We start from the raw sequence: 19,620 nt of genomic DNA on the forward strand, positions 1-19,620 counted from the left end.
TAGTGTGGTACTTTGCTGAAGAAACAGCGCTGTACTATTGTCATTTGCTCACTTTCAAGTTTTGTAACTATTGTATAATGGTAATAACTGTCGCTTCTATGCCCTGTTGCGTTCAATCTAATGTGCACGTTTTTTTTCCTAACGTCCCTCTTATGCCACGAACTGCAACCATGTAACGCGTTCAGTTTATTTTGCTTTCTGCCAGGCTCTGCCACTCAAGCCACCAATTGGCTTTGCCAGGCCTAGCCACATGTACTGCATTATCTGAAGAAATAACATTATCATTATTATTATTATTATTATCATTATCATTCATTATCATTATTTATTATTATTATATTATTATTATTATTATTATTATTATTATTATTATTATTATTATTATTATTATTATTGCCGCAGACACGCCACACACAGCAGCTCCAATGATAGGCAATAATTTTTCCTGGTAGCACTCGTAGTTACACGGCGCCTGCACGAACGAGTAATTAAGGAACGAAATGTGCTGTGTTCCTGACAGCTAATATAATAGCTCCTTCAAAATCTCAGTACGCTTTTCCGTAGGATACAAGTGTACTGCGGCAAAAGTGGCTTAAAAAGCGTTCTGCACGCAATAAAACAAGAATCAGGAAATTTGAGTACCGCTCCCTTTTTTATTGCAATAGCAATTATATGGACACTCTCGACGAGTTTTTGCCGTCATGTCCCGTATAAAGTCCCAATTATTATCATCACTCCGCGCATAATGCTCTACCGCGGGTAAAAGCGCGCGAGTGCGGGCGACGTACGCGGCTAAAGCAGAGATAAAACGAGCCAGCCCATCCCTGTCGCTCGGAGGGCGCATGCCATAAGACCACTCCGCTCGGGAGGCCTGCCATCGAAGCAGACAGGAAACGAGCATGAAAAGACGCGAGGGGGAGGGGGGTGTCGCTCGAGCTGCAACTTTAAACTTTGAATCTAAAGACGCGGTCGCGATCGCTGGCGCGCGCGCGCTATCGGCAGCCTTCAGCGGGCGGCTCGTATGGGAGACCAGCGCTGGATAGGTGGCGCGCCGAAAAAGGGCGCCTGGCGGGGAGGTCGCGACATAACTCAGCCGCTCGCATGGCCTCCGCACCGCCGGCTAATCTCGGAGGCCATGCCGCTCGCACTCAAACGACCGGCCGCACTGCACCGCGGTGAGCGCACGCGCGTGTGCCGTTCCCGTGCTTCTTTTGGCGCGACAGCTCGAGCAGCCATTGCGCCAGTATACTGCTCTATGTTTAGAAAAAAATAACTTGTCTGAAGGCTACTTCTCAGGAAAGCATTGGAAAACGAGAGAAGTCCTACAAGCAGACTACGTTCTGTGCTACGGCGTCAAAGAGACAGTGCTGTGCCGTTGGTGGCGACTCCGTCGTCCACCATTTCTAGTTGCGTCCTGGGATTTGTGTCAAGCTTGCAGGCTCACAAGCCTCCATTGATAAGTACGTGCTTGCGTCGATACCAGCTGCCCACTACTGTAAAAATAATAATAAGAGCCGGGGTATCTGCGTCACGTTTTTTCTGCCGTGGTATGTATGCCCAGCCGCGTATGTATGCACGCGGACGTTCAAGCAAGCACCGTGCTAGCAAAGCATGGTACGGTGTCGCGCTGTTATGCTCGAGGGCGCAGGACAGATTCCCGGCCACGGTGGCCGCATTTCGATGGGTTGAAATACAAAGAACACCCGCGTACTGAGATTTATGTGCACAGTAAAGAACCCCAGGCTGTCAAAATTAATCCTGATTCCCACACTTTGGCGTGCCTCATAATCATACCTTGTTTGGCAGGAAACGCTAGCAAGTGTCGATGTTTGGTCAACACGTTTATTCTAAGCAGGCACAGGCAGCCAAAACTAACACAGCACGTTAGGCGAATTAAACGACGAGTAAAAATCCAAGATTTTGACCCTTTTCTAGCGAGGCATAATTGCGATGGCACTTCGCCGCGGCAGCTAATACACAAAGCTTACCGCATCGGCTGACTCCAGTAAGCTAATCTTTGGTAGTCCGCTGATTTGTTCGTGACAACTCTGTCTGTAGCACAAGTAAGTTCAACGGACGCATCCATCGCGGGCGTATTTTCTTATAACTTTGCAGCGGCTTCGGCGAACCTGCCCCCGTACACATCCCGTAGACAGACAGCTTTCTTCTGCGTAACTGTTTTTGCAAATGATGCAGACTACCTGCCTATCGTATCATTCATTGCACGCGGTGGCATCAGAAATGAACTTGGTGGTGGTCAGATGAAAAAATTGTTACGTATGCTGCATCCTGCATAATAGTACGTTTTTTACGACAAAAAACCGATTAAATTCCTCTCGTTGGCCCCGGTTTCCACTGGTGGCCCTTCTATCGAATAAATCTAGCAGGCACGCGCAATCGGTTTAGAAACCAGCCCGACGCGCCCTAGACAGTAGAGCAAGAGCAGAACATACTGTGCTCGCCCTTACTGCCGGGATGCACGCCGCATCCGTTCATATTCATATGTTTTAGAAGGAAAAACATAGAAGGATACGTCCTCCCTCATTTCTACGTATTGTGGCAGTTGAATGCGCAACAGTACCTGCCAGCATCCTCTTGTTTTGTTTCGGCGATACGCGCCCCGCATCGCCTCAACCAGTCGCCACTCTCGTCCGCGGGAGCGGCTGGAGTATGCGCGCTTTGACCCGCCAGGGCGGCCGCGGAAACTCCAGCGCTGGTTCCCTATACCCTTCCAGTGCTGCAACTCACTGCGAAGACACTGTGCAGAAAGAGCATCTTTCCTGGAGCGACGTATTCTCTTACACCAACGTTTTGTAGAGTTTACGCGAGATCGATACAAAGAGTTTGCTGCCAGCCTCACTTTGTATAACATTACAATTTGTTGCTATCGCATTCATTGCTTCGTCCTTGCGGTGAATTGTGACTTTTTTTTCATTTTTCGAGGGGGGGGGGGGTAGGGCCTACGAAGTATTGGACGATGATGCCCACACTGCAGATGACCAACGCGGCCTCCATTTCTCGCTAAAATTTGCGCAATGAGAAAAATTTTGAAGCTGGTCGGGAATTTGGCGCAGCGTGGCGCAATTTCAACAGTTCACGGTTTTGGCTCAGCTTCGCGCAAAAATAAGGAATTGTATCAAATTGGCGCATTGGCGCAGCTATTGCACCCCCTGCTCTATAATCCCCGTCTCCCTCTTCCTCTGAAACGCAGGCTAGACATGCGAATCCTCTCCTGCGCAACGACACGATGAGCACCAGCGCATGCGCATCCCCTCCCCCTCTCTCTCCTCTCGTACGCTGCCGCCCTCTCGCGCGCCTGTCGACCGCGTTCACCGCTCGCCCTGTGAGAATTAACGGCCAGGCTAGAGGGAAGACAGACGCGCGTAGTGTTTCCTCTTCGCGTTCCACGACGCGAGGTCGGTAGCATGCCCAACGACGCCAATTAACGGCATCGCCTCATGGTCCCCCTGCAGCGGGAAATGGTGTAATTTCAAATTCGAGCATTTTCTTAGCGAACTTCTGCAATTTAAGCGTATGTGTCTATCTATCTATCTATCTATCTATCTAGCTAGCCGCCTACGACTTTGTGGTCTCCTGGCCGTTTCGTTAATGGTATGATACCAAAATTGGTATGGCATAACATGCTGTATGACGACATAAATGACAGGTCATAACGTAAAAATCATGATATGCATGTCATGAGTGGCATGATTTACATGCCACGGTGTTGGTGCTCTTGCGGCCGTTTCGTTATTTGATATATATCAAAATTGGTATATGACAGAGTGCATGACAAACATAACTGACAGGTCCTATCATGAAAACCATGACACGCATGTCATGTACCGTGATTTTATGACATGGTCTCCGGGCGCTCGCGGCTATTTAATTAGACGGATATATACTAAAATTTATACGACGAGACATTTCTGTATGGCGAACATTAATGACATGTGTTATCATGAAAATCATGACGTATGTCATTGGCTCCATAAAATACATCCCCGCTCATGGTGCGCTTGCACCAGTTCGCTATCTTGACTGTACCAAATTTAGTATCCCACGACGTGACTGTACGAACATAAATACGGTGGTACATGACAAACCATGACATGAATGTCATGTAGAGCATGATTTAAAAGCCACGCTCAGGTGGCGCTAGCGGCCGGTTTCGCTGGCTTGATTTGCACTAAATGGTATTGCTTGGCGTGACTGTACGACGAACATAAATGAAGGTGGTACATCACAATCAGGACATGCATGTCAGTGTAGGCATGATTTACATGCCACGCTCATGGGAGCTTGCGGCCGTTTCGCTATCCTGACATGTACCAAATTTCGTATTCCGTGGACGTGGCTGCATGAAGACATAAATCACAGGTGGTAACTGAAAACCATGACATGCATGTCATGTACAGCATAATTTACATGCCATGCTCATGGTCCGCTCGCGGCCGTTTCGCGAGCTTGATATACACCATATTGGTATTGCGTGACCTGACTGTACGCAAACATAAATGACGGGTGGTAACATGACAAGATATGAATGTCATGTAAGCATGATTTACATGCCACGCTCGTGTACGCTAGCGGCCGGTTCGGTAGCTTGGTATACCCCAAAACTGGCATTTCGAGGACGTGACTATATCACGAACATAAATGGCAGAAGTAACATGAAAACCTGACATGCATGTCATGTACAGCATGATTTACATGCCATGCTCATGTCCGCTCGCGACCGTTTTGCGAGATTGATATGCACCAATGGTATTTCGTGACGTGACTGTATGACGAACATATTGACAGTTGGTAACGTGAAATTATGACATGCATGTCGTGGAGGGCATGATTCTATATGCCACGCTTATTGGGCGCTCGCGGCCGTTTCCCTGGCTCATATACACCAAAACTGGTATTGCGTGACGTAAGTGTACGACGAACATAAATGACAGATCATGTATGTACGTTCGTATATAAAAGATTGTACATACAAATGCGTCACGAACATGGGATACATAGGACTAGATGGCATGACGTGAATGACTCCATTTTCCTCAGAGAGAAACAAGGCGATGTATGCAGCTCTCTGCTGGCTACTTCGTATTACATCGATTCCCACGGTGCGTGGGATCTGCCGGATTTTCTTACTGTTAGTGTTACCTTCTGATGAATTCTTGATCTGATCGGTATTTCCTCCTTCCTTTTCTTCCCTTATAACGGGCACAGATCACGAGTAGCTGTATAACTCTATTTCTCTGTGAGGCAAGATGTGTACTCCATATGAAATGCATGAATACAGAGTTCTATGCTCATCAATATGGACTTATTGGTCTAAAGTGTACGAACATTGATGATTGTCTGTTCCCGGGAGGCTGTGCTGCTCGGCGTGACCAGGCCCATCGAGCCCTACCTACTTTCTTAAAAATACCCATTTGACCTCGCGCGTATAGACATTTTCCATGTGACCACTTATTCGTGTTTACGTATTTGTTATTTGTTTTTTTTTTCGTTTTTTCCTATTTTCTTTCCGCTTTCTTTCGCCCTTACCTTCCTTTCCCTTATGTTTACCCTTTCCCAAATGAGCAGGCAGGCGTCATGCCCCTTTAGGTGGCAGTTGTCAGCCTGTTCCTACCCTAGTTCCTCTGTGTCTTCGTGTTTGCTATGTATTCAAACCAAATAAATAAAACTAAATTCACACAGGTTGTGTTGACCATCACATGCATGTCATGCAAGACTGATGACATGAGTTAATAAAGCCTGGAGGAGTTATATTAACATATGGCATCAGCTGTGTTTTTGCTTTCACGCCTTGATGCACAAAGAGAGCACGAGGGAACGAAAGTTGACGTAAAGCAAGATTCAGAGGCGTAAAAGAAAATTAAAAGAGTGTTAGAGTTATTGACTATTACAGTAATAAACACTTTACTGTCACTAAATCAAACCCGAAAAGGTATCTTTGCAACGCAAAAGTAAATCATTTTACGAGTTCGCATGACACAAATGAAGAAATCTTACATCGGGCGAATATTTCACGGCGCTATGGCGTGCAACCAATCTTCATATGTCACAAAACAGGCGCGAAAACACACCGCTGCGAAACATGCATGTGGCTGAAGGTATATCCCACTTGAATGAAGAAGTGACCGTCCGCGCCTTTTGTAAGAATGCTGTAGTGATTGCATTCGTCATTCAACTAAGCTGCACAGCACTCCAAGGTGTTATGAAGCCATTTGTGAGAAAACGGGACGACGACTGCTAGGTGGAACACGCAGACAACGACGGCACAGGCAACAATGTCTGTACGGCGGCACGGCATGTCGAAACGGAAGTCGAAGCAGATGGTTGCGATATCCCGCAACCATTGTGAGTCAGGTTTTTGGTATGCACCTAGTATTACCACGAGGTTGAGTCCGTTACCTCTAACTGCGAGGCGTTCTCTTGCTTGTCCTAACAGGCCCCGGCTATATCCTGGGAACGTCCCTATCGAAACTCTTTTATCCCCTTCACCTTGATTGCCTCTGCGCATCTAACCAAATTCGAGTCGACGGCACAACCACGTGCTCAAGCTTTCCTGCTGACATGCATGTGATGGTCATGCATGTGATGGTCATGCATGTGATGACATGCATGTGATGGTCAAATGACCAGCGGCTGGCTTCTGACCTTGTTACCAGCGTGAACCACGGCTGAAGCTCCGTCCTCCCTCAAAACTATCTCCCGAAAGCTAGGCCATATGGTCATCTCCTATTGGCCTCTCCCGTGATGGGTGTCGGCGCCCTAATCCACCATCTACTGCCTGTTGTCTTGATCTTTAGTAGCACTTCCTCAGTCAGTTGCTTCTGTTGCCAAAGCATTCTCTAGCTCTACGACTCTCATCATGAGCTCACTCTCGGCAGCTGCCTTTTTTTATTCATTTCCACCTCGACATCGTCTGCACATGACGTTGACTACTAACGTCAACTGACGTCACATCGTGCACATGACGTTATCTTCTTAGGCACACACCTCTATTTTCAAACCCACTACGCACGCTGAACACTTGGCGGTCTTTTTGAGGAGTGTCTTGCTAAGTAGCATGGTATTCATTAGCTCGGTCTTAGCTTTACACGGCTTCATTAGCATTGTCTTAGTAAGATGTGGCCTAATTAGCTTGGTCTTAGCATGACCTGCTTGATTAGCTTGTTCATAGCATGTGCTGACTTAATTAGCTTGGTGTACAGCCCAGCCAATTAGCTAATCAGCCAGACGCACGTGCTTTGGGAGTGAGCAGGCGATGAAAAAAAAATCGGCGAAACTTGCACTAAGCCGTGCAAGGCTTGAAACAGCGAAGCTGGCGACGATTCTGGAGAACTATATGGTTGCTTCTAGGCTGTTTATAGGTCGCTTGTATGTCGTTGCTAGGCTTTAGCTAGGTGGTGCTAGGCTGTTTCTACGTTTATTCTCAGCGCAGAGAAGCAGACAGTGACAGACACGACACGGATGTCCAAACTCCAGAGCAGAAGCTCGCGCTGAAACCAAGCGTTCGCACCTCTCAGATCTACGGGCACGTAGACGTTAGCGCAGGCCTTCCATCGCTTTGGGCTAGTATTCTCTCGTTGTACGTGCTCGGGATCTTCGGCTCACCGCCGCCGCTTCGCAGCCATTTGTTGGGCTAACTGTTGCCTTCTTCATTTTTAGTTGACTGTGTGAGTGGGATTTAGCCAATTTCTGTGGCACATACCCGTTTATGATGATGATAGTTTTTTGGTTCGCCGGACAAGGAACGATTTGCTAAACAGCTTCGCTGTTAAAAGAGGCCGAAGAGGGCGCGCGCCGGCCGAGCAACATTGTCTACAGGCGAACCATGATGATTATACACGTGGCCTCGGCGATTAGCTCCGGCCGCGGTGTTGTAAGGCGCTCAGCCGGAACTAATGTCAGAGGCCACGGTGCTTATTCTAAAGGATACTCAGTGCAGACATTAAACGCTTGAAAATAATCTTAAACAGCCCGTACCCCTAAAAATATCGCTAGTAAATGTTTCTGACGCTTTTCCTGCATGGGTGCGCTTCTGCACTCAGTGGAACGACAAACAAATGAAAGAAGATGCCTCTGGTTTGAAGACACCACCCAACTTTGTCGACCGTCCTTGATGGTTCCGTCGTAACCAATGGAACGCAGTGCGCGTTGGGGGATGGATTTGGCATTTTCGTACTATTAGCTCGTTCAAAAGGGGATGTCGACAGAGCTCGGAAAGATTCCGAGATTCGCCAAACTTAGGCGCATAGCATAGCATATGCATAGCACCCCAAGGCTGTGTTTCGGGCATTTCTGTGCTCTCAGGTTTCTGTTGGACTGCCTCATTCCCTCGCTTGAGGCTAGGCACTCATATTAAAGGGGTCATAAAACGAAAATGAAACTGCCCGGTTGCAATTTTCCCCGGTTTAATACGGATTAGACATACCAATTCCGAAATATTTCGGCACAATATCCATTCTGTAATTAATGACACCCATTTGAAATCACAGTTCTTTGGAGATCGCTAGCGACCATGCGCGACCGTCGGCCGCTAAAGCACTAAAATGTGACGTCAGTGATACGTCATGTTAAGAGAAGTTACAAAGAGAGCGTTCGCTTTATTTTGCTCTGAAGTAATATAATTATAGGATACTAAAAAAGAAAAAGCAGCAGAGCTATTTTGGCGCTCTGAGTTCTAAGCTGTACAATCACAGTGAGTGATCTGCTCGGTTCCGCTTTCAAGTACATCCGGGCTCTTTCACGTGTGTATCCTGCCTTCCCGTCGGTTTGCTGGGCTCGGTCGGTGCAGTCAGTGCCGCGTCGCAAGTTGTGTTCTACTGTGTGTTCTCGGTGGCTTAGTCCTCGCTATGCCAACTGTGTGCGTCGTCAGACAGTGCCGCACAACTTATGAAAGTGCAAACAACGTTCGCTTTCACAAGCTGCCCAGCGAGCCACAGCGCAGAGCAGTGTGGCTTCGAGCTATCAACCGCGATGGCCCGATGGTCTGGGCTCAGAGAGTGGTTTCGTGTGTTCCGACCACTTTCTGCCAGAAGACTACCAAACCAACCTCAATGTCCTTCGGAGTCTCGGTTTGGACACAAAAACGCTCGCCTCAAGCGTGACGCCGTACCGACGCAGAACCTCTTGCTCGACGCACCACCGAAAAAGCTCAGGAGGTGTGAGGTCATGGTCGGGGCTTCCGCCAGCGCATGTTTTTCCACGTGGTCTCGATACAGGGCCTCCACGGCACAGGCTTCTTCACCGTCGTCGCCGCTGCCGCTGTCTTGCTCTGACGATGGCCGGTCTCGCACCCGCATGGGTGCGTCGGCGTACGGCTCAAAGCCTAACAGCCGACTCCGCTCTAGCAGACGACGCTGTAGTTCGGGAAGGTCAGCCATCGCCCGCTGTGTGTCCATGATGTTATGGTGTTGCCGGCACCACAATCTAAACAGTATGATGCTACGAACCACGGTCAACTAAAACTAAAAATCGCTGCGTCGCCATGTTTTGTCAACGACAGATACTTTCATTGGCTGTCTTAAAATGACGTCAGCTACACAGTTGACTGGAACGTGAGCGGGGAAACCGAAATTGCGCTTTTTTAGTAATTCAGCGACCCAGACATCAACGAGTCGATGTATAGTACTAAATGGACGGCCAGGATTCTGAATACACACGTAGTTGAAAATTTTTGGAGGACGTTTCACGACCCCTTTAACTTGCCACTAACATTTGAATGTTCGTTTCTTCGTCCTCGATTGGTTATCTCTCGGACGATGAGGCAGTGTTGACCGAAGGCAGATAGGCAGCGACGGAGTTTAATAATAATAATAATAATAATATCTGGCGTTTAACGTCCCGAAACCAGGATATGGTTATGAGGGACGCCGTAGTGGAGGGCTCCGGAAATTTCGACCTGGGTTCTTTAACGTGCACCTAAATCTAAGTACACGGGCCTCAAACATTTTCGCCTCCACCGAAAATGCAGCCGCCGCGGCCGGGATTCGATCCCGCGACCTTCGGGTCAGCAGTCGAGTGGCATAAGCACTAGGCCACCGTGGCGGGGCAGCGACGAAGTTTACGATGAAAGACGTTGGTTTATAAGCAGTTCATATTAGAGCTGTGCACGGGCCGTATGTCCGAGCCCGAGCCGGCCCGGGCCCACTGACTTTGTCGAAGGCCCGCCCGAGCCCGACGGCAAAGGGCTGCGAGCCCGCCCGGCCCGGCCCGATGAACGAAAACACAAAACCGGGCCCGGCCCGGCCCGGCCCGGCCCGGCCCGGATTTTTGAAGGTTCGCTGCGAAACAAAACATGGTTTTCCAGTAATTTGGCATTTTATTGAGCATATCGAATATGACCAAACGACACACGACGAACAGTCTCTATTGCACAGATTACAAACTGTCGTGCAAAACAGCAAGCAGTCCCACGATTCCGGCTTCAACGAAGTGCGGCGCTTTTGCTTTATGTAGCCCGCCGAACTGAAGTTGCGTTCGCTGCTTGCACTCGTCGCCGAAATTGCTAATATTTTTTGCCAGCCAGCCTGGCAAGCTTGGGATATCTCTGCTTGTTTTTCCAGAAGACTAAAACTTCAGATGGACAGGCGGACGATTCCATAGAGAGATAATCGGAGAGCTCCCCTTTTGTTTAAAGTAGCGAATTGAAAGGAAAAGCGGTAAAGGGCAGTCGCGGAAAAGGCGCTGTATGCGTGCTGGAAAACAATTCCCGCTCATTTTATATTTCGGGCTCGAGTCGGGCTTTGCGCCGGGCCCAAGCCCGGCCCGATAAAACTCCATGTAGCCCGAGCCCGGCCCGCGGGCCGGGTCGGGCTCGGGCTTTCGGGCTACCCGGAGCCCGTGCACACCTCTAGTTCATATAATACAGAAACTTACTTATCATTCATTGGCCCGCGTGTTTAGTAGTAATGCTTAGTTTTTTAAGATGAATTTTTCAGAGCCTCCGGAGCGCTAAGAAACGAATGCACCGCTTGTTTTCGTATCGTGGCCTCCACGATTGGTTGCGCTAGCGCGCAGCCGGAGACAGTCGCGGATGTATGAATCTGTTTCAGCAAGTAGAGCCTAGACTGAAGTTAACGTGCGTGTTTCATGAATGCATTTCATCCTGACTATAGTGCCACAACACCGCGCCAGTCTACTCTGAATGATGGCTCCCCGGATGCCGCCATAATCCCCTCTAGGCTGTGACTCAGTGCTGGGCAGTATCGAAGATACATGTAGAACTCTTTGGGTATCTTGTGTCTGTATGGCGATACGTCTCGCAAGACGTGTATCAGCATCTGTATATCCGATACATTGAAGCATGTATCGTGTATCTTTAGATACAAGATACTTTATCGCAACACGACCATGCGATACAATCGCTGGTTGAACTCCTCTTCAGAAGCTGACACCGCTGCCACGAAGCCACCTGAATAAACTAAAGTTAGCGACATGCTTTTATGTTTCTGCCAGAGTCCCCCAGCGAGGGCAGGTGATTGGCCCTGCGCGTCCTTATTGGTGGATTAGTCACGCGACGGCGCTCGCGCCGCGTCGGCAAAAACAAGCCCGCGAACGTCTACGCGCGGCCGAGCTTTCCTTTTCTCGATTCTTTTATTCTTTTATTTATTATTTTTTTTTTGGGGGGGGGGGAGGGGTGGAGTTCCGTCAGTGCCGCCACAGTTGCTCGTAGCCACTGTACTGTTCTGCGTACTCCAATGCGCGCGACGTCTTTTGCGCAAATTCTTATGCCGCTATGGTGTCATTATCGAAATTTCTCTTGCGCGGTGCTTCGTTGCGAAATCTGACGAATACAATAGTAAGGTTGCTTTGCGTCTCAAGGCTTTCACACACCAGCGATTTGAGAGAGGAGAGAGAAATAACTTTATCCCATCTTAAGGGAAATGGGCTGCGAGATGAAGGTGAGGGATCCTACTCGCGGTAGGCCTCCTCTATTACCTCAGCCCACCTCAGGAGAGCCTCCTGAAGTGCGGGGTTGTAGCTGCGCATGGCAGTCTCCACATCTCACCTGACTACTTAATTGTTTACGAAGGCTCTGGGGAGGGGAGTGACTTTTGCTTTGCCACATAATGTGGTTAAGGTCCGCTCGCCTGACAAAGATCTCGTAGATCTAAGTTTGACTTACATACGATAGTATATATAATTTTTGCCCGTCTGTTTACTGCAATATATGCCCTCTCCTCTGTTACCTACTGCTAAAATAAGTACTCGGGTTTATTCTGATCTTTTAACGGTCTGCGTCATTCCGGCTATTTGCATATCTAATTCCATTTATGCTTCCTGTTTTGTCAAGGCGATGTTGTAGACGAATTATTATAATCTGGGTGTGCCCGGAGTATAACGAAAATTCTGCTTACTACTTAGAAAAATAGGTTTGCATTATAATAACGGCAATTATAAGAAATCGTGTTAAAAATGACGAAAAATCGCGCTGAATGAACGGACACGCAAGAAGAGGACACACAACACAGGCGCTGCGCTGTGTGCCCTCTCCTTATGTCCCCGTTCATTCAGCGCGATTTTTCTTCGTCGGCATGTACCAACAAGGCGAAATTTCAACATTTCTGATCTTAAAGATGTTAGGAAGGGGATGCGAGAAACGTAAAACCAAGCTTCTACTCCGTTCTTTTTAATGAGCGTCCCTGCGAGCCACTCTATGCTAATTTATATAGGCGCCCAGTTTTCTATTGTCTAACCTTAACTTCTAAGGTGACGGTACATCATGCTCAATGGTCATATCTTTTAGGGGTACCGCCTGTATCGTGTCTATACAGGGTGTCTCACGTGAATAGAACCAAATATTTACAGGGAAGTGGTTAACCTAAACTGAATGAAATCAATGACGTATGGTTTGCTCGTTAGGGTATTTTTATATTGCGCTTAATATGTTAATTAACTAAGATCACTTATGCAAAATTTTTAATACTTACTTTAGGGCCAAGTGCATCTCGTCACACCGTAGAGGGCATTCCAAACGACTTATCCACTTCATTATTTTTCGGCAACGTAAATGCTGCCTGGTGTTTTGTCTGGCGTTTCAAGAAAGCATACGAAATATGACCAGGAACTGCCCTCATCCTCATGCTCTCAAACGTGCTTCGAGCGAAACAACCGACGCGTGGACCATAACGAAACAAGTGGCCGCGGCTCTATAGTAGGGGTGTGCGAATATTCGAAAGTTTCGAATATTCGTCGAATATTACATTCGAAATATTCGTATTCGATTCGAAAATCGTGTATTCGAATAGTTTCGAATATCGATAACTTCGAATATTCGAAAAATTCGAATATGCGATTCGATTATCATGCATAAAATAACTCGTCTTCCACATTTCTGCTGCGTTCGTATAGCTAAAAACGTTGCCGAGAGGAGCGATAAACATCATAAGTACACGGAGGCACGATATCTGCCTACGACGAGCGCCCCAATACGTATGATTTATTGCTGGTGCATCTCCGACGTGCAGCGCTGTTGGCGATCATGTAACCATACATTTTCAATATTATGCGGCCGTAACGTGCCGCACTACCATCGTTCACTATGCGGGACCACTTCTGAAGAAAGACAGTGACCCATGTGACTGGTGGCGGACTGTAGGCACCTTCAGATACCCCAGTCTGGCAAAGCTTTGCCCCATGTACCTCCTTATACCAGCCACTTCTGTTCCAAGCAAGCGTGCCTTTTCAGTGGCGGGGGGGTTGTCTCTGTTGGAAGGGAGCGCCTGCTGCCTGATCATGTGGAGCAACTCGTATTTCTTCATGTAAACATCTAGTCATTACTTTCATTGTGCCGTATATTTGCTTGTGTTGTGATGTGCGTTGTGCTAGCCTGGACATTGTGTTCTGGAGATAGCAGTGTATGTTGTGTTGCCAGTCAGGCTGTTAAGGTTTTTTTTTTTCAAATAGTTACGTGTTAAATAAAATATCGTTACTGTGGAGGCATTAATTTCCTTTGATATTCGATATTCGATTCGATATTCGAAGGTGGATATTCATATTCGATTCGTATTCGAAAAAATTCATATTCGCACACCCCTACTCTATAGATATAGGCATCGGCTTCACTCTGTGTCAGCATTTCTAACGCCATCGTCCCTGAAAAGCGATAGGATGACGGTCCGCGTGCCGGCTGTTTCGCTCAAAGCACATTTGAGAACGCTTCAATGCAGTACCGCATGAGCGCAGTAAGTCATTTTATTTCGTATTTCGCAGGTTTTCTTTAAAAGCCGGGACAAAATCACCACACGGTATGTGCATCGCCAAAAAATTGGATTTGTCGTTTTAGAATGCCCTCTACGACGTGACGAAACGCACTTGGCCCTAAAGTGAATATTAAATATGTTGCATAATTGACCTGAGTTAACTCATTAATTAAGCGCAATATGAGAAATGCCATAACGAGTGCCACGTGACGGTGAACGATGTGCCGTTGGTTTCATTTAGTCGCGGTTAACTATTTTTAAAATATTTGGTTCTACTTGCGTGAAACCCTGTATACTTAATCATTGTGATGTCTGATACAGAACCGCCTTGCTTTTGACTGATATATACACGTTTTCCTTTTTAGATCACCGTATTTTTTTATTTTTTTTTTTACTGTTAGAAATCACCAAGTAAACGGAGCTACAAGCAGCAAGAGAGAGAAGGCAGCGGTATCCTGCGACGCCTCGTGCCACTACAATACGTCTGAGACGTTTCTGGGCGGCACAAGTTTCTCTTGGAGAAGTAATAATAATAATATTTGGGGTTAACGTCCCAAAACCACTATATGATATGAGGGACGCGGTAGTGGAGGGCTCCGGAAATTTTGACCACCTGGGGTTCTTTAACGTGCACCTAAATTTAAGTACACGGACCTAAAAAATTTCGCCTCCATTGAAAATGCAGCCGCCGCGGCCGGGATTAGACCCTGCGACCTTCGGGTCAGCAGCCGAGCGCCATAACCACTAGACCACCGTGGCGGGGCCTCTCGGAGAAGTGTTTAAGATTGCACATTATGTCCTCAATGTATACACCGTGCGTCACAAAAAAATATCGTTACCAGCGTTGCTGCTGCTCATACCTGTCAGGGGATCCGGTATTTCGAAAACGGTAGTACGCTTACGGACAAGGTAAGTGGGCACAGCGGCATTCGCGCCATCGTCCGGAGGCTTCAAATTGACGCTCTTGTAGCAGTTGGCAACCCGCCAGCTGGTCGGCAAGTTGAGCACCGACCCAAACCAATGACAAAAGTGGCAAGAAAAAGCCACTGCTAGCACATCGTATCAAGAGCTGTCATGTTAAGCAGCCAAACAAATATCCCAATAGGTTATTTCAGAATGAACTAATATACTTTGAGAAAGAAACACGAACTTTCGGGGTACAAAATGACATTTAATTCAATCAAACAAAGTGGTCGCAGTCGAGAAATTTTCAAGCACTTTTGTACATAGGCGTTTGCTGCTTCGTTATATAAACTATAATAGCAACTTTGCAAATGTAGAAGTACGTTAAGATACAATGGGTAAGTATTGTATCGAATACAATAATCCCAGAAGTATCTTGTAACTTTAATATCTTGCCCGACTATTTTGTATTGTATCGCGATACAATTTCAACGTATCTTTGCCCAGCCCAGGCTGTGGCAAATTAATCTCCCTAGATTTCTTTCTCTTTGAGAGAAAATCTGGGGACTTTATGCATATATATGCGTGACTCCCAAGATGCACAGTCGGGGCAGCGCCTTCAGCGTGCACTCCCACGCCACAATCCAAAAGAAGGCGCTCCCCGTCTCCCTTGAAAAGCTCTAAAGTAAGCAGACAAAGGAAAAGACGCCACCTACAGGGTTGAACGTGTACGTGCTGAACAAAGCGTTGGAAACAACGAGTTTCCCTCTTGCGCATTCCGACCGACGTACGGAAGGGACCTGCGTTTGCACCGTATATTGCACACTTCTGCGAATCTCTTAGCAAAAATAGGGTAGCCATATTTGGATATTTAAGGGAGGCGCTTAACAAAGCCCATTTACAGCCGAAGAGGGGGGGTGGCTGAAAAATGCTCCAGCTTTTCTTTTCTGAGCTCGTTTTATGCCGTGCCGTTTCGGATCACTTCATCTTCAAGGAATAGACGGTTCCCACTATCTTTCATATTTTTATTTCAAATATATCGTCTCGCAGTGAAAGGACGACATGATACTGTAGCGCAAACTCGAAAAAAAGAAAACATTAAGAGGCAAAAAGAGTAGGAAGTCGGCCTTTTACTCTTTATATTCGATTTTGCCCTACAACATCATGTCCTTCAGTAAGTGCCAACCTGCCCTAGAAAAACAGCTGTGGAACGTAAACATGAGCGAAGCTACGAGGACATAAATGAAACGATGGATGAGACCATGTTGGTTGTTTTGGTCACGATTGTTGACGCAGCGCTGGTTTAATGGTGTGGCTCAGTTTGATTGGAACAGATGCAGATATATGGCTCATTTTTATTAGAAACGCCTTTTTGAGAGAGAGAGAGGAAATAAACGTTTATTTGCGTTGGTTTTACCTCAGCACCTTCCTGTTCACTTCGTTTTACTCGTGGTTTTTTTGTTCCTTGCCGTCAGTGGAATCCTACGACGCAAGAATGTTGATCAGTGACCGACGTCTTGAGTGCCTTGGTAGAACCGCCACTTCGCACGTTGCTTCAATGCGATCGACTACCCTACCCTTCGGGACCGTTTGCTCAACGCAAAGTTCTCTGTCATGAATACCGTATGGATTTTTCGTCGACCACTGTCTTCCTATCGTGGCCTGAGTGGTGCCCATCTTCCTGCTATCAGTTCCATCGCATCGTGTGCTATGTTCACGCTGCGATTTCCTCGGCTGAACTGCATCTCCATCTGAAGCTACCGACGATCTCACCACTGGGGGCCACCGCCATCACCGAACTTCATAAAAATCACCGACCCTGATGACAGCGGCTCTTTGGCAGCAGCGGTGGCAGAACTAGCAGATCTACTCATTTTCGTCGTCTGCGCAGGTGAGTCAACGCCCCGTAAAAAAATATTTCTTGCTCTTAGCGTGTTCCTGTGTCGCCGCTGCTGCCAAGTGAATCAAATTTGTTCTGTGGACATTTCTGCTGCTATGTCAACACTAAATGCATGCCCTACATGTAATGTTGCCATTAAATCGGATGAATTGTCGGTGGCATGTGGCGAGAGTAGCCACTGTTTTCACATTGGAACATGTGCTGGCATATCAGAAAACAGTTTAAAAAGAAGTCTGAATGGCTAAGCAAAAGTGGGTTTGCTCTACGTGCAAAGACACTGGAAAAAGTGTCGAGATCACTGAAGGGAGGTCTGAAGCTGAAGTTGACATCAGATCCATTCTCAGTGGTATAAGTCAGAAGTAGAGAGGTCTTGCCGCTCAGGGAACAGTGCCAAACATCGAGCGGTCGATACAGCTCATGTCGGACAAGTACTGAGATGTTGACAAGACTTGCCGCGCAAAAAAGATACAAAAGAAAACGGAACACAATGAACTCCTTGAACAGAACACCTGCACTAGTGATGATGCTACAAAAAGACTTGAGGCGGATTTAAATAAGTTCGAGTGGAGAAGCCGCAGGTTAAACTTGGAAATACATGGTGTTGGTGTCTCTGAATGAAAATTTGCTTGCAAAGGTAAATTCTGTAGCCAGCATGATGACGTTCGTGCACTTGAAGCAACAGACGTCGCTGCCATTCACCGCCTCCCGTGCAAATTTGGCAAAACACCAGGTATATAATCGTTCGGTATAACAGACAATCTGTTAGAGACGAATGGCTGCATAACCGGTCAAAACTGAGAGAAAAGAAATCCAACCTGTTCATCCAAGAGAACTTCACCAGTCAAAGCCGGCAAGTGCTTCGAGAGGCTAAGGAAAGGGCTAAAGAACATGGGTACAAATACGCATGGCACAAGAACGGCAAAATCCTGCTGCGCAAAGCCGACGGTGATTGTGTGCTAGTAGTGCGTCACAGGTCCGACTTTCCCGTGTAATCCTGCTAGTTGTTAACTGTATCTAGAATAATTCCATTCTTCAAAATAGCTCATCAAAATCCCTTTCCTCCGCACGAGTTAGATACTTTTGGCAAGACACCACGCACTTTCCTTGAAGTGCCTTCATCTAAATGTTCGCTCGTTCCACAGCAAGGAAGCAGATATAAATGACTTTATCAATGGTTTTCATTTTCTGTTTGATGCAGTAATGCTCAAAGAAACTTGGTGCAGGGATGATCGTGATTTGTTCAAATTTTCATCTAATCAATCGTATTGTGTGAACAGAACTAATCGTCGAGGCAGTGGCGTTATGCTGTTGCTAAGGGAGCGCGTAAACTGCGAGCTGCTTTCCAATTTTTTGCATCTGTTGTGATGATTTTGAAATAACAACAGCTCTTGTGAATGACTGTATGTTTTCTGTTTGCTATAGACCACCAAATGGAAATCTTTCTAGTTTCTTTTCTTTTTATGAACAGCTATTGTCATTTGCTTCAGAAACTGGCAATTATTTGGCGTCTGCTGGTGATTTCAATATTGACTTGTTGACCATTTCTGCACCACAAAAAGCAATGTTAACCATGCTGACTTCAAACGGTTGCGAAAATTTAATCCGTTACCGACAAGGATAACAACTGAAAGCGAAACACTGCTAGATTTATTTATCACTAATATCGATTCTACAAATGCCAATAGTGGTGTAACATCGTATGACCTTAACGACCACCTCCACATATTTGCTCTGCTAAGAAAGCGAAATTTCGTGAATGAAATGAAAATGAAAAGCATCGGTACGTTTCTTTCCAAAATATTACACAAACAGGTTTGAATAATTTTAGATCTGAATTGCTACTTAGCGATATTACGCAAATTCTGAAAATAAGTGAAGTTGACATTGCATACAGTAAACTTATTGATGAGATTTCTTGTGTATATAAGCGTCACTTCCCACAAAAAAAAAGTTTAAATTGGGTAAAAAAGTAAGAAAACCATGGATAACCCCTGAATTGTTACAAAAAATTAACTGTAAAAATGCGCTTTATCACAAGTTCATTAAAGGAGTCCTGACACAAAAATTTTCGCCCCGCGTTTTTTTGCTGCATCGTGTTGCTGGGGGCCTGTTAGTCATGACACGGCACATCGTTTGCTGCAGCGCGCGACAGATAATTAATTACAAGCTCCTCATTGCCAGTCATAGCGTAGTTTAGCGCAAAAAACAGGCAACAGACGAGTGAGAGGACAAGGAGGACTCGTCTGTTGCCTGTTTTTTGCGCTAAACTACGCTATGACTGACTCGTTCCAACTCGCCCAACAAGCAACGTTGCTAAGTTACATTCCTCATTGCCGACACAGCCTCAGTTTCGGTTTGACAGAGCTCCAAAAACGACCAGCGCCGGGTGCAACTATCACCACCTAGCGAGTGAAACGCTCGGTCACGTGAGCACACAGAACAGTGACGCATTTCCGCGCGGTCTGTCGTCGCCGGGCTCATCGTGGTCTGATGGCGACGATTTTCTTGCGGCGGGGATGGAAGGAATTTTCGACGTGGCGAATCACTTCAGGTTTGACCCGCTGGCGAGGAGCGATTCGTCGGGCGCGTCTAAACAGAAAT

At 46.8% G+C, this 19,620-nt stretch overlaps 1 pseudogene; it reads right to left on the reverse strand.

Annotated features, from left to right (window-relative positions):
* The window catches only part of LOC119377839 (protein argonaute-2-like), a 71,138-nt pseudogene extending 61,824 nt beyond the window's left edge, over nucleotides 1-9,314 (reverse strand).
* Nucleotides 9,315-19,620: the final 10,306 nt, after the last annotated feature.

The sequence above is a fragment of the Rhipicephalus sanguineus genome, unplaced genomic scaffold, assembly GCF_013339695.2.
Source record: "Rhipicephalus sanguineus isolate Rsan-2018 unplaced genomic scaffold, BIME_Rsan_1.4 Seq579, whole genome shotgun sequence".
Taxonomy (NCBI): Eukaryota; Metazoa; Arthropoda; class Arachnida; order Ixodida; family Ixodidae; genus Rhipicephalus; species Rhipicephalus sanguineus.